The sequence below is a fragment of the Heteronotia binoei genome, chromosome 10, assembly GCF_032191835.1.
Source record: "Heteronotia binoei isolate CCM8104 ecotype False Entrance Well chromosome 10, APGP_CSIRO_Hbin_v1, whole genome shotgun sequence".
Classification (NCBI taxonomy): domain Eukaryota; kingdom Metazoa; phylum Chordata; class Lepidosauria; order Squamata; family Gekkonidae; genus Heteronotia; species Heteronotia binoei.
Window position 1 is genome coordinate 97,518,783 of NC_083232.1, and position 12,646 is coordinate 97,531,428.

A 12,646-nucleotide genomic window follows, 5' to 3' on the forward strand; every position below is an offset into this window, starting at 1 on the left:
TCAGTGGGGGACCTCAGAGTAGCTGTTTTAGTGCAAAGGAATTTCAGAAACAGACTAGAACAGGAGATTTCTGAATTACAACTTCTTACAACACTCAGTACAATGGAACCCCAAGGACTTAACGAAAATATCAGGTTCTTATTTCACTACACATGCTAAGTCACTCAGTTCTTGTGTCTGTTAACTTGTGTCTGTTAATCCAGTTTGGTGTAGGGAGAGCCAGTTTGGTGTAGGGAGAGCCAGTTTGGTGTAGTGGTTAAGTGTGCGGACTCTTATCTGGGAGAACCGGGTTTGATTCCCCACTCCTCCACTTGCACCTGCTGAAATGGCCTTGGGTCAGCCATAGCTCTAGCAGAGGTTGTCCTTGAAAGGGCAGCTGCTGTGAGAGCCCTCTCCAGCCCCACCCACCTCACAGGGTGTCTGTTGTGGGGGAGGAAGGTAAAGGAGATTGTGAGCCGCTCTGAGACTCTTCGGAGTGGAGGGCGGGATATAAATCCAATATCTTCTATCTTCTTTTATTACCGGTATGCTAATTCTCTGCTTAGCAACTGCTTTAATCCAACCATAGCTATACTTATTGCTCAGTCACTTATGCATCTTGACTGTCTGATAGATCCAGGGGGGCAGCCGTGTTGGTCTGAAGCAGCAGAGCCGTGTTGGTCTGAAGCAGTTGGTCTGAAGTCCAGTAGCACCTTTAAGACCAACCAAGTTTTATTCAGAATGGAAGCTTTCATAAGCATGCATACTGTATCAGACAATGAAATGGGCTACAGTGAGCAGAGCTACTTACAGCAATACAGCAATTAACAGACAACTTTTATTGCCTCATTCTTCCATTTTCCCAGGCAGGAAAAAAAAAATCTGATGAGGTACTCCTCTTCTCAGGGATGGGAAGAAAATGACCTCTTATCCTGCCTCTAGGGATTGTGGGAGAAGGAGTACCCAAAATGTATGGATGTCCTCCTCTCCTCTAACGAGAACCTGTTGCATAATGAAGTGTTTACAACAGTAATCCTTTACCAGCAGTCTGAAGCGGTACAGTCCACTTCACCATTTTGGGACTCTATCGCATCTTTTTAATACCAACGTAGACCAAAAGCGCAGTGTAAATGACCAAAGTTTGAATAAGGTTTAAGGTTTATTGGATTTATATCCCACCCTCCCTGCCAAAGCAGGCTCAGGGGGGCTCACAACCAGCAAAATAAGAACAGTTTAACAGTTAAACAATACAGCAAGTTAAGCAATTAAAATGGTCTTACAGGCCTTGCAGAACTGGGCGAGGTCCCGCAAGGCCCTAGCTTCTTCTGGCAGTTGATTCCACCAACAGGGGTCAGCAATCGAGAAGGCCCGCTCTCTGGTGGACTGTAGTCTAGCCTCCCTCGGCCCGGGGATCACTAACAGATTTTTCGTTCCCGATCTAAGTACCCTCTGGGGAACATGTGGGGAGAGATGGTGGCACCTTTAAGTCCATAAACTTTGTTGGTCTTAAAGGTGGTAGTGGACTCAAAACTTTGTTCTATTGCTGCAAACCAACACGGCTACCCACCTGAATCTATTTTTACAACGTAGAAGGAACATTTTGGCAAACCAGATGCTTGTAGTATGTTGCCAAACGATAAGGAGGTGTCTAACCACATTCCCGATCCCTTGGATTTCTGGTCCTGTGTGAATGGATGGGCAAAGGAGCTGAAATCCTGTCACTTCCCCTGACGTGTCTCACACACAGTCCAAAGAATAACTCCTGACAGTCATCTAGGGCTGGGACCGGGGGGCGGGGGGAGAGAGAGAACATGTTCCCAGGTTCCCCCTTTTTAAATCAGTCTGAGACCGGCTCATCAGCTCATTGCTCTGAGGAGTCTCTGCTTCATTCTCGCGCAGCTCGGCCACCTAATCCACTTGCTTTCCAAGAGATCAGCCTGCCTTCAAGAAGGCACCAGATATAAATCAACTGTGATGGCACAAACCTCTGAGTCAAAGTTCAGCCCCTTTAAATTAATCTGAAGCTCTCTGTAATCAGCTCACTCAACTGAGCTTGGCCATTTGTTAGAATTTTGCCTGGGCAGGCAATGCACAGAGCTGTCCATGGTACTGGCTTAAAAAAAAAAAACACCTGTCAAGTCACAGACTTCTTAAGGCAATCCTGAGTTTTCATGGCAGGAAATGTCCAGTCGTGGTTTCCCATTGTCTGCTTCCATACAGCCACCCTTCTTGCCATCTTGTTCTTCCTCCATCCAAGTACTAACCAGGGCTGACCCTGCCTATCTTCTGAAATCTGAAGAGAGATTGGGCTAGCTGCAGGTCATCCAAGGCAGGGGGAGGGCCTAATCATACTGCTCAAACCTAGCCATTTCCTACTTGTAGTTCTCTACCTGTTCCCCATCATCACCTCTAGAGGTCCTCAGATGAAAAAGGGGACAGGTAGTACTTAGCTAAGAGCCCAGTGATGCAGAGTGGTAAAACTGCAGTACTGCAGTCCAAGCTCTCTGTTCACGACCTGAGTTTGATCCCGGCAGAAGCTGGGTTCAGGTAGCTGGCTCAAGGTTGACTCAGCCGTCCATCCTTCCAAGGTCGGTAAAATAGTACTCAGCTTGCTGGGGAGGGGGGAAGAAGTGTAGATGACTGGGGAAGGCAATGGTAAACCACCCCATAAAAAGTCTGCTGTGAAAACGCCGTGATGTGACGTCACCCCAGAGTCGGAAACAACTGGTGCTTCCACAGGGTTTTTACCTTTACCTTTTTAGTAGTTAGCTAGGGGCTGCAGCTCAGCGGAAGGGCCTCTGCTTTGCATGCAGAAAATCCCAGGTTCAACCCCCGACATCTCTAGTTAAAAAGGACCAGGCAACAGGTGATGGGAAAGACCTCTGCCTGGGACCCTGGAGACTGACTGACAGTAGACAACACTGATCTTGATGGACCAATGTTCAGTCCAAGGCAGCTTCATGTATATCAATCAAAGACTGCTAAACTATCATGGACAAAAGATAAAACCTGTTTTGTAGCTATCTTTGTGCTTTTTTCGGGGGGGGGGATAATTTCATGAGTTCCCCCCCACATATAAAAAACCCTACATAGCTAGAATCTCCGTCGTATCTAAAAACATTTTTTGGGCTACTATTGAGAACAAACTGCACAAATACATGATGCATACAACAAAAGAAGCTCAGGGCACCTTGAGCTTCACATGCGCAAACCGTCTTTCGGCTCAGCCTCCGTTCTGTGCAACTGGCAATTTGTGCGCCTTTCTAGCTCTGCCATAAGTATCAAGAAGAACCAGCGATCAAGACTTACGTCTCATATACAAAGGAGGCCCCAACATTCAGCACCTGGAGCCAAAATTACTTTGAATAAAATTTTCTTGTAGACACTTGGAACAGGCATGCAATAAAAATATATATAATAGAAACATATATCCAATAGAATTATATATAAGACAATCAGGGAGACAGAATGGAAAAACAATAACTTTTATTCACTTCCAGGGATTGCAAGATCTCCAGTAAGGGGCCTTCAACCTATTTACAAGCAACACACAGCTTTCGATGGGCTTCTTAAGCTATATCATTTTTGCTGTCAACTCCTGAGTGTGAAGAACAGTTAAGAGTCAAGTCTTTGTTCTTGAAGTGAAGACTGGCTTTTCCTCAACCTCAGGAGTCTTGTGGTATAAATGTGAGGTCCTCCCAGAAATTACAAATCTTCAGTCAGTTTCCCTCAGAAGCTAGGCCCTGAGACAGCAAGGGCCTCTTCCTCAAACGTTTGCTATGTTAGACACTTTCCCACAAAAGACAGATTCTGAGGCCTCTAAAGTCTCTTTAGAAAGGGTTTTCAGCCGACCTCTCTGAAGGCACAACCCTGTCTGTAAACATTCACTGGTTTAGCCTGCAAACATACTAGACAGACTCTGAGATAGGATCTCTCCAGTCTTTCACTCTCTGACCCTATCTGAACTGAGGCCAGTGTAACAACGTTTTCTTTAGTGCCTCCACATGGTCCATGATTGGCTGTTATCTGTTGTGTCCATATATCAAACTGGCATTCAGAGATTTGGTGCCTGATAGAAAGGGACAGGACCTTCGCCCATCTGTCACAGTGTCATCCTATCCAAAACACATCCACAGAACACCTCCTTTGGTGTCCAAGGCACATCACCATCAATTCCTACCTCACATAACGTATCTCGGCTTACCACTATGACCACTGAGATGAGGAGCCACATAAGAAAAAATCAGGTGGACTTACCTTTGAATAGACTTGACTGGAGACTTTGAAGTAATTCCTCACTTGTCTTTTTCCTGGTAGCTATTGCTACGGTTAGATGAGGCAGGAATATTTTGAACTTGTGGCTGAATTATGTTCTGAAAAAGAAATATTCAAGGGCTTATCACTTGTGTTAATAAAGTGAAGTGGCAAATTTCAGCATCTATTTGGCATGAAGGAAGTGCCAGGTTCAATCCCCGGCACCTCCTCTTAAAAAGACCAGCAAGGAGGTGATGTGAAAGACCTCCGTCTGAGACCCTGAGGAGCTGCTGCCGATTAGAGTAGACAAGACAGACCTTGATGGACCAAGGGTACGATTCAGTAGAAGGCAGCTTCAAATTTTCACACAAAATGAATGTATGCCTTCTATGGTCACCACTGTAGGCTCGGTTCTTCACTATGAGGTAATACAGCAAGACCTCTCTAGAAGATTATCCACAGAACACCTCCTCTGATGTCCAAGGCACATCACCAACAATTCCTACCTCACATAACGTATCTTGGCTTACAACTATGCCCATGGGAAATATAGAAAATGCAGAAACAAAGTAGTAGAAGAAGAAGATATTGGATTTATATCCCACCCTCCACTCTGGAGAGTCTCAGAGCGGCTCACAATCTCCTTTACCTTCCTCCCCTACAATAGACACCCTGTGAGGTAGATGAAGATATTGGATTTATATCCCGCCCTCCACTCCAAAGAGTCTCAGAGTGGCTCACAATCTCCTTTCCCTTCCTCCCCCACAACAGACACCCTGTGAGGTAGATGAAGATATTGGATTTATATCCCGCCCTCCACTCCGAAGAGTCTCAGAGCGGCTCACAATCTCTTTTACCTTCCTCCCCCACAACAGACACCCTGTGAGATAGATGAAGATATTGGATTTATATCCCGCCCTCCACTCTGAAGAGTCTCAGAGCGGCTCACAATCTCTTTTACCTTCCTCCCCCACAACAGACACCCTGTGAGATAGATGAAGATATTGGATTTATATCCCGCCCTCCACTCTGAAGAGTCTCAGAGCGGCTCACAATCTCCTTTACCTTCCTCCCCCACAACAGACACCCTGTGAGGTAGATGAAGATATTGGATTTATATCCTGCCCTCCACTCCGAAGAGTCTCAGAGCAGCTCACAATCTGCTTTACCTTCCTCCCCCACAACAGACACCCTGTGAGGTGGGTGGGGCCGGAGAGGGCTCTCACAGCAGCTGCCCTTTCAAGGACAACCTCTGCCAGAGTTATGGCTGACCCAAGGCCATGCTAGCAGGTGCAAGTGGAGGAGTGGGGAATCAAACCCGGTTCTCCCAGATAAGAGTCCGCACACTTAACCACTACACCAAACTGGCTCTCCAAGTAGAGATATTTCCTTCACCAAAAACCATAGCGCCACCTCCATATGACTTAACGGTGAGCTCAAGAAAAGAAGAGAGGATGAGGTGGTTGTCCCTGAAGTGAAGGACAGCGAGAAGAGCCCATTTAACTCATAGCCACAGGTCTAAAAGCAACACGAGCACTCACACTGCATTAACAAACAAAGCAAACAACTGCCACCAGTGAAGGCTGCTCACACAGCATCAGTGGAATACCTCTAGTTATGGTACAGAGTTCAGTTTCCGTCACAAAGGAAATTTTCCACAATAGCCATGTTTAAGTAAAAGATGGATGCTTAACGGAGGTTTACTTGAAGCCCTGTAGTTATCTTGTCTGCAGGTTCTTTAGAACCACCTATTTTTACGCCCTTTTATAGCTTGGTTTTTTGGTTCTCAGCCTGGGATAAAAGATCGTAGTCAGAAGCAATTTCATTCATTCCACACTCTTTTTATATTATTATTAGCTCTATACTCCGAATGTGGTTTTAATTGTTACAATTTAGCTACTTATTCCAAAAGAAAATTGTTAAGTGTCTACAAGACACCAGAGAATAAAGACCGAGTTTCAATTTGTGCTAATCAATGGAGCTGACGCACGCCAGTTGTTTTGGCTTTTGTGTGCTATTATCTTTCAACAGAGTGATAGTTGAGGATTTGATCCAGGTGGATGGTTGTAGATACCCTGTCCTACCATAATACAAGTGTGACATGTATCCAGGATTTTTAAGAAATGCAGGTTGCTACTAAGAATGCTCAAGAGCCCGATGGTTTGTCTCATGTGCTGTCTGCCAGTCATGGTTTTTCACTGAGGTTTTCATTTTCATCAAATGGTTTGCCTGCTCAAGAGAAACTGGAGCCAGTTTGGAGAGATACCGGGTTTGATTCCTCACTTCTCCACTCACAGCTGCTGGAATGGCCTTGGGTCAGCAATAGCTCTCACACAGTTGTCCTTGAAAGGGCAGCTTCTGTGAGCTCTCTCTCAGCCCCACCTACCTCACGGGGTGTCTGTTGTGGGAGAGGCAGTAAAGGAGATTGTGAGCCGCTCTGAGATTCGGAGTGGAGGGCGGGATTTAAATCCAGTATCTTCTTCTTCTTCTTCTCATGGTACAGTACAGTGCAACGAGCAACAATTCACAATGCCCATTCTCACAAAGCTTTCTCCACCCACACCCCCATGCAGCCCACATGCTGTTGTTCTTTTCATAAATTTTATTTTTGCCTTTTTTACAGAAATACAGAATAAAAAAAAAAGCAGGCGAAAGAAAAGGAAACTACCAAGGCCACTTTTACAAATATCAAGGGCAACCATTACTAATGAGCAGGTCTACCTGGGAAGGTGCTGGTGGGCTGGCAAGCAAAGGCTGGTGAGGGCGGGGGCAGAGGAAGGCTGTATTTGGCTAGAGAGACTGGGAGCAAGTTGAGGCCCAGCAGCACTGCCCACAGCCCAAAGGCCTGACTTATTGCCTTGTGTGACGGAACCGGCCCGATTCTGCCTTCAGACCCGGTCCCGTCAACTCCCTATTGAGTCGCCAACTCCTGGAGAAAGGTATTTCTCCTCCGGCCACTTGGGCTCGCTGCCACCACCTGCTCAGTCTAGGGGTTCAGATTGAGAGGAACAGGACTCCCAATCCCCCTCTCCAGCTCTGAGGCCAGGCCTCAAGGTCCTCTGCCACCCTGTACTTGGGTATCACAGAGACCACAGCACTTCTTTGGGGAACCCCTGGAGGATTGGCACCTTATCCAACTGCATGCCTTCCCCAGGGCCCCCTTCATAAAGCAGCATGGTCTAAGCAGTTGGGGATCTATGTGGTACAGAGTTTGACTGCCAGCATTCAAAACAGTAAAAATGTTTAAAAAGAAGAGAAAGAAAAAAAATAAAAACAAAAACAGTTACATGTAAAAGTTTAGCACAGCACCTGATCAGCAACAAGAAGGACAAATACAAGGTGGATTTAAACGCATCCTCTCGTCCCTGGTGTAAACTTGCCCTTCCTTGTGAATTACTGCCTGGGGTCCACCGCCTCTCCCACAGGCAGGAGCCCACAGACTGGCAACCTCTCTCCTTGAGTGCCAGCCGAGAACTCCCTTTTCCTGCCTAACTCAAATAAAAAGAACAAAAGAACTTCCTGCCCCTCTAGGAGGCTTTCCCCCTAGAGTTGCTGGTTTAACTCCAGAAGGGAGGAGGGAATGAGAGGAAGGCTAAAGAACTTCCTGCCCCTCTAGGAGGCTTTCCCCCTAAAGGCGCTGGTTTAACTCTGGAAGGGGGTGGGGATGAAGGGAAGGCTAGGCCACAAAGTCTGCTTTAGTAGTTTCATGTTCCCCTCCAACCAAGCACCAACATTAACTCAGATGGCATTTCACCACACCTTGCACAGAGGTGATTTCGAGTAAATGGTTCACTTTTATAAATATATTCAATAATTAATTTCCCCCAGTTTTTCGGTGCTTATATAATTTGTCTTACACTGTAGTACTCTCGGTCTGATTGCACAGAGGGGCTGGCAAGCTGCTGTTTGGCATGTGGGCTGGGGGTGCCTACCACTGCCCTATATCTTGGCCCCAACTATAACCGTGCACTTGGTTTCTGGTCGTCTGGTTTCTTGCATACAATCCTCACCCCTTTGTCTCACAATCCCCCCTGCCTTCCACTCCCCACTTCCATTTGCTTTTATTCTGCCCCCCCCCATTGCTTTGGGGACATGCAGGGCTGACCCTGGCACTAGGCAAACTAGGTGATTGCCTAGGGTGCCAGCCTCCTATGTGCGCTAAATTGGGCACCCCCATTGTCAAGTCGGCAGATTCAAAAACATTGTTGAAACAAAATAACTAGTTTATTGATACTGTTGTTCTCGACTAGGCTAGTATTGAAAGACTGAAGATCATACAGTAGAATGCAATCATATAAGGTACACTTCAAAGGGATTCTTTAGGGAGGAGGACTATCCAGGGCACATTCACACATTGATGTTACCATTTCGTTCTCACGCCTACTTTGGCCTTGAGCGTTGTCAGCTCCAGCCTCCCTCTGAGCTAGGCCTGAGAAGGCTCAGATAAAACGTTCACATATTCCCATTTCAAAGCACAACTACATAACAAAGGAAAGGAGGGGGGAGAGGAGAGTTCAAGCTAGCAGCAATGGAATACAGTTTGGCTATACCCAGGGTGCCTCTCCCTGAACCAAAGTTAGATACAGACTTGACCAGAGTTTTATACAGACTTGACACCCATGTGACTCAGTGATGTAATCAGTGTGGGGGAGGGGGAGTGTCAGAAGTCAGCCTTGCCTGGGGTGCCAGAAAGTCTAGGCCCATCCCGGGGGACATGCCCTCAGCTACCAGCCCTAGCTGTCCTCCCAGTCCCTCCTCTTCCCATTTCACCACCATCCTATCGCCTTCCCCTTTCTCATTTCTGAATTATTCTAGAAACGCTGCTTCTCTCTTTTTATTTTAAATGTGGGGGCTGTTGATTGTGTGCCCATAAAGGGTCATCACACTGCAGATATGGCAACCAACAAGGGGCTTTCAAGGCGAGTGAGAAGCAGAGGTCGTTTCCCATTGCCTGCCTCTGAAGAGCCTTCCTTGGTGTCCTCCCTCCCAAGGACCGACCCAGCTTCGCTTCCAAGATGTGACAAGACCAGGCTGTACCCTGGGGTACAGGCAGGGAACAAGACCCGGTCCCAGTCCCAGAAGGGTACGAGTGGAAGAGCAGAGGGGGAACCACCAGGGCAAGTCCAAAGCACAGAGTCTGAAGCCAGTCTGAGGTCAGAACCAACAGAGCAGAGCAGAATAGGAACCGGAATAGTGTCCAAAACACACCAACCGACAGCTGAGTCATGTGTAGTCAGGAGTTCAGGAGCCAAAGGATCAGGTTTCAAAGCTAGCTGGGGTGGATGCACGTCGCAAGATTGACGTGTTGCTTCCACAGGGGAAATCAGCCCAGAGCAGGGAGCTAAATGGCTTGCCGACGCTGTTTCCAATTACTGAGCGGCCAGGCTCCTGTTAGAACTCCGGGCTGAAGGAGCGCCCAGCTCTTAGCCGCGCCTCTCAGCATCGGGTGACCAAGTCTTGCTGAAGTCTCTCCTGAACAGGAGCCATCCACTTTGTGCTTGTGGCTGCTCAGCCGCAAGGAATGAGGGCAGCAGTGGCCAACCGTCAGTTTCTTCCAAGGGACCAGCTGCCGTGCTGTCAAAGGGCTCAGTGACTGGCTCTGCTGCAACCGGCAGCTCCCCTTCATCATCACCCATGACAGTACCATGCTGCCTTCTTTCACCAGTCTGTAGATTGTTTCCCTCATAATTGCATCCCTAGACACACACACACACACACACACACATAACTGTAAAATTTCTGACTCCTTCCCAATTCCAACTGCTTACTCAGGCCTGGCATTTCTACCTGTCAGACCATTAACTAAAGTCCTTTCACTAGCTCCAACCATGAGGGCTATCATTCATGCATTAAAATTTGCGCTAGCAAATGAAAGATCGGGGAAGTGTCATGCCGGCTCAGTGCAAAACATGGTACATCGGGTTTCAAGCGGCATGGTGTTAGCTAGCTGGCATCTCTATGGCATGGTTCTCAAATGCCAGGAGAAAGAAAGCATGGCTCAGAGCTTCAGGAAAGTGTCAACACAAGAGCCTGGAAGTCCCAGGATAAATCTCCAACCCAAAGCAGTCAAGAAGTGCTTAGCTGGAATGTTTGATTAGGATAGAGGGACCTGGCTTCAACCCTCCCACCCCCTTCAATTTGGAGCTGGGAAGTCCCTTTCAGTCTAACTTGCCTCACAGGGTTACTGTCAGGAAAGAGGGCAGGTGGAACCATGGGCACAGCCCTCTGCTCCTTAGGGAAGGGCCAAATAAATGTAACAGGTAAGAGGCAATCTAGGACTGCCGTGACCTGGACAGCCCCGAATGAGTGTCCCGTGGCACCTGGAAGACCAGCAAAGTTTTGTTCAGGGTGTAAGCTTTCATGAGCATGCATGCACGCTTCATCAGACAATGAAACGCAATACAATGAACAGTGCTACATATAGACAGTGGGCAGTGAGTTAGCATGCAAAAGAGTGGAAATGTTTTTAATAGATTGAAAAAATGACAAGTTTGATCTGGTTGTTATTTGCATGGGTTCAACTGGGGGGACAGCAAAGGCAATAAACACGTCAGAGTTTTTAGAATGATGGTGAGAGTCTGTCATAAGTTTACTTAATTGCAAAGAGTGATAAATTTAGAGTCTGCTATATTGTGCTCCATCTCCTTCTCACGCATGGGTTAAACTAACAACATCTTTTTCTTAGAGGTGCTTCTTTCCACCTAACTTCATTCTAGCATGCAGCTAGCATTATAAACATTATTCCAGTACACTAATACAAAAAAGAAATGCAGTGGAATACAGTAGGTGTATAACTCTATTTGGTGGAAATGGGTTTAACATACGTAATCAGATAAAAAAACCCCCCAATATCCCTGTTGAGTCCTGGAGAGGAGTTTGAGTCCTGGAGAGGAGTGTTGTGATAACTTGTAGTTCAGAATGTGAGTCCGCATTCAGGAGAAAGGTTGGGTACAAATAAATAATCATGTGTGTTTTAAATTGTTAGCCTCCTTGGTGGTCCTCAGAAAGGTGGGACACAAACTTTCCAAATGCGTAAATAGATAGATCCAGGTGATGCCCAGAGACCACGAAGAAGAGTGGAGATGGCTTTACCTCTGATGATCAGAAACCCCTCTGTTCTTGATAGTCTCTCTTCAAGGCACCGTACCCGAGATCCCTACCATGCAGGGGTGGGGGAAAGACTAAGAGCATTCAATACAGTCTAGAAGCTGCAGGAGAGTGAAGAACTCACTGACCGCCACTTGTCCCTTCATCTCCTTCTGGACATCTAGCAAGCAGCTACTTTGCAATTCCTCCACACCCTTCCTCAAGCAAAATTTCCAGTAGCTTCTGCCCCCTGCCCCCTTCAAGCAGTCAACTCTGCTCCCAGACTTTGCAATTACACCTTTCATGGTTGTGCAAACTGCAAAACAAGAAGAGCTTCCCCCCTTAATCTGATTTAGATTACTAACGGGGTGAAAAGCTATACAAAACAGAAGAACATAACATAAAACAAGCCCTGACGGATCAGACCAGGGGTCCACCTAGTCCAACATCCTGTCTCACACAGTAGCCAACCCGTTCCTCTGGAGGGCCAACAACAGGGCAGAGAGGCTAAGGCCTTCCCCTGAGAAGAACCTCAGAAGAACCCTGCTGGATCAGATCAGTGGTCCATCTAGTCCAGTATCCTGCCTCACACAGTGGCCAGACAGTTCCTCTGGAGGGCCAACAACAGGGCATGGAGGCTGAGGCTTTTATGAGAACATCAGAAGAACCCTGCTGGATCAGACCAGTGGTCCAGCTAGTCCAGCATCCTGTCTCACACAGTGGCCAACCAATTTCTTTGGAGGGCCAACAGGGCATAGAGGCTGAGGCCTTTATGAGAGCATAAGAAGAGTCCTGCTGGACAAGAGCAGTGAGGGTCCATCTAGTCCAGCATCCTCTCTCACACTGTGGCTAACCAATTCCTCTGCCCTCCAACAACATGGCAGAGAGGCTGAGGCCTTCCCCGAATGTTGCCTCTGAATGTGGAGGTTCCCCTCAGTCATCATGGCTGGTAGCCAGCCAGACATCCTCCATGAATCGACCTAACCATGGAGGAACCCACCCTGAAAATATCTTGCTGTGTATACCCAGTACTGAGTGCAGCCCAGTCGGCAAAAAGTCGCTAGAGACTGCTGCCTGGCCTGTCCAAGGCAAAGAGGAAGTCATTACTACAGTATTTGATTAAATGCAGGGCTTAATCTCATAGGAATCATATCCTCTGCCAAGCAGGAACAGCTGAGCAAGTACTGCTACTGTAAGCTTTTTTATTCGACCGGAGAGACGGGATTAGGAAAAATTACCCAAACTAGGTCAAACGAGAAGAGAGCAAGCGTTGGCTGCTCCGGCTGATCTGTCACAAAAGAAAACCCAGCGCTGGCTCATCAAGCGA

At 47.2% G+C, this 12,646-nt stretch overlaps 1 protein-coding gene across 1 annotated transcript in view; it reads right to left on the reverse strand.

Moving 5' to 3' along the window:
- Positions 1-12,646, reverse strand: part of LOC132578015 (poly(rC)-binding protein 3-like) — a 421,925-nt gene that overhangs the window by 172,182 nt on the left and 237,097 nt on the right. Inside the window, exon 4 of the mRNA XM_060247818.1 lies at positions 4,237-4,352. The gene's annotated coding sequence lies outside the window, so the exon portion shown is untranslated. The remainder of the gene's footprint in view (positions 1-4,236; positions 4,353-12,646) is intronic.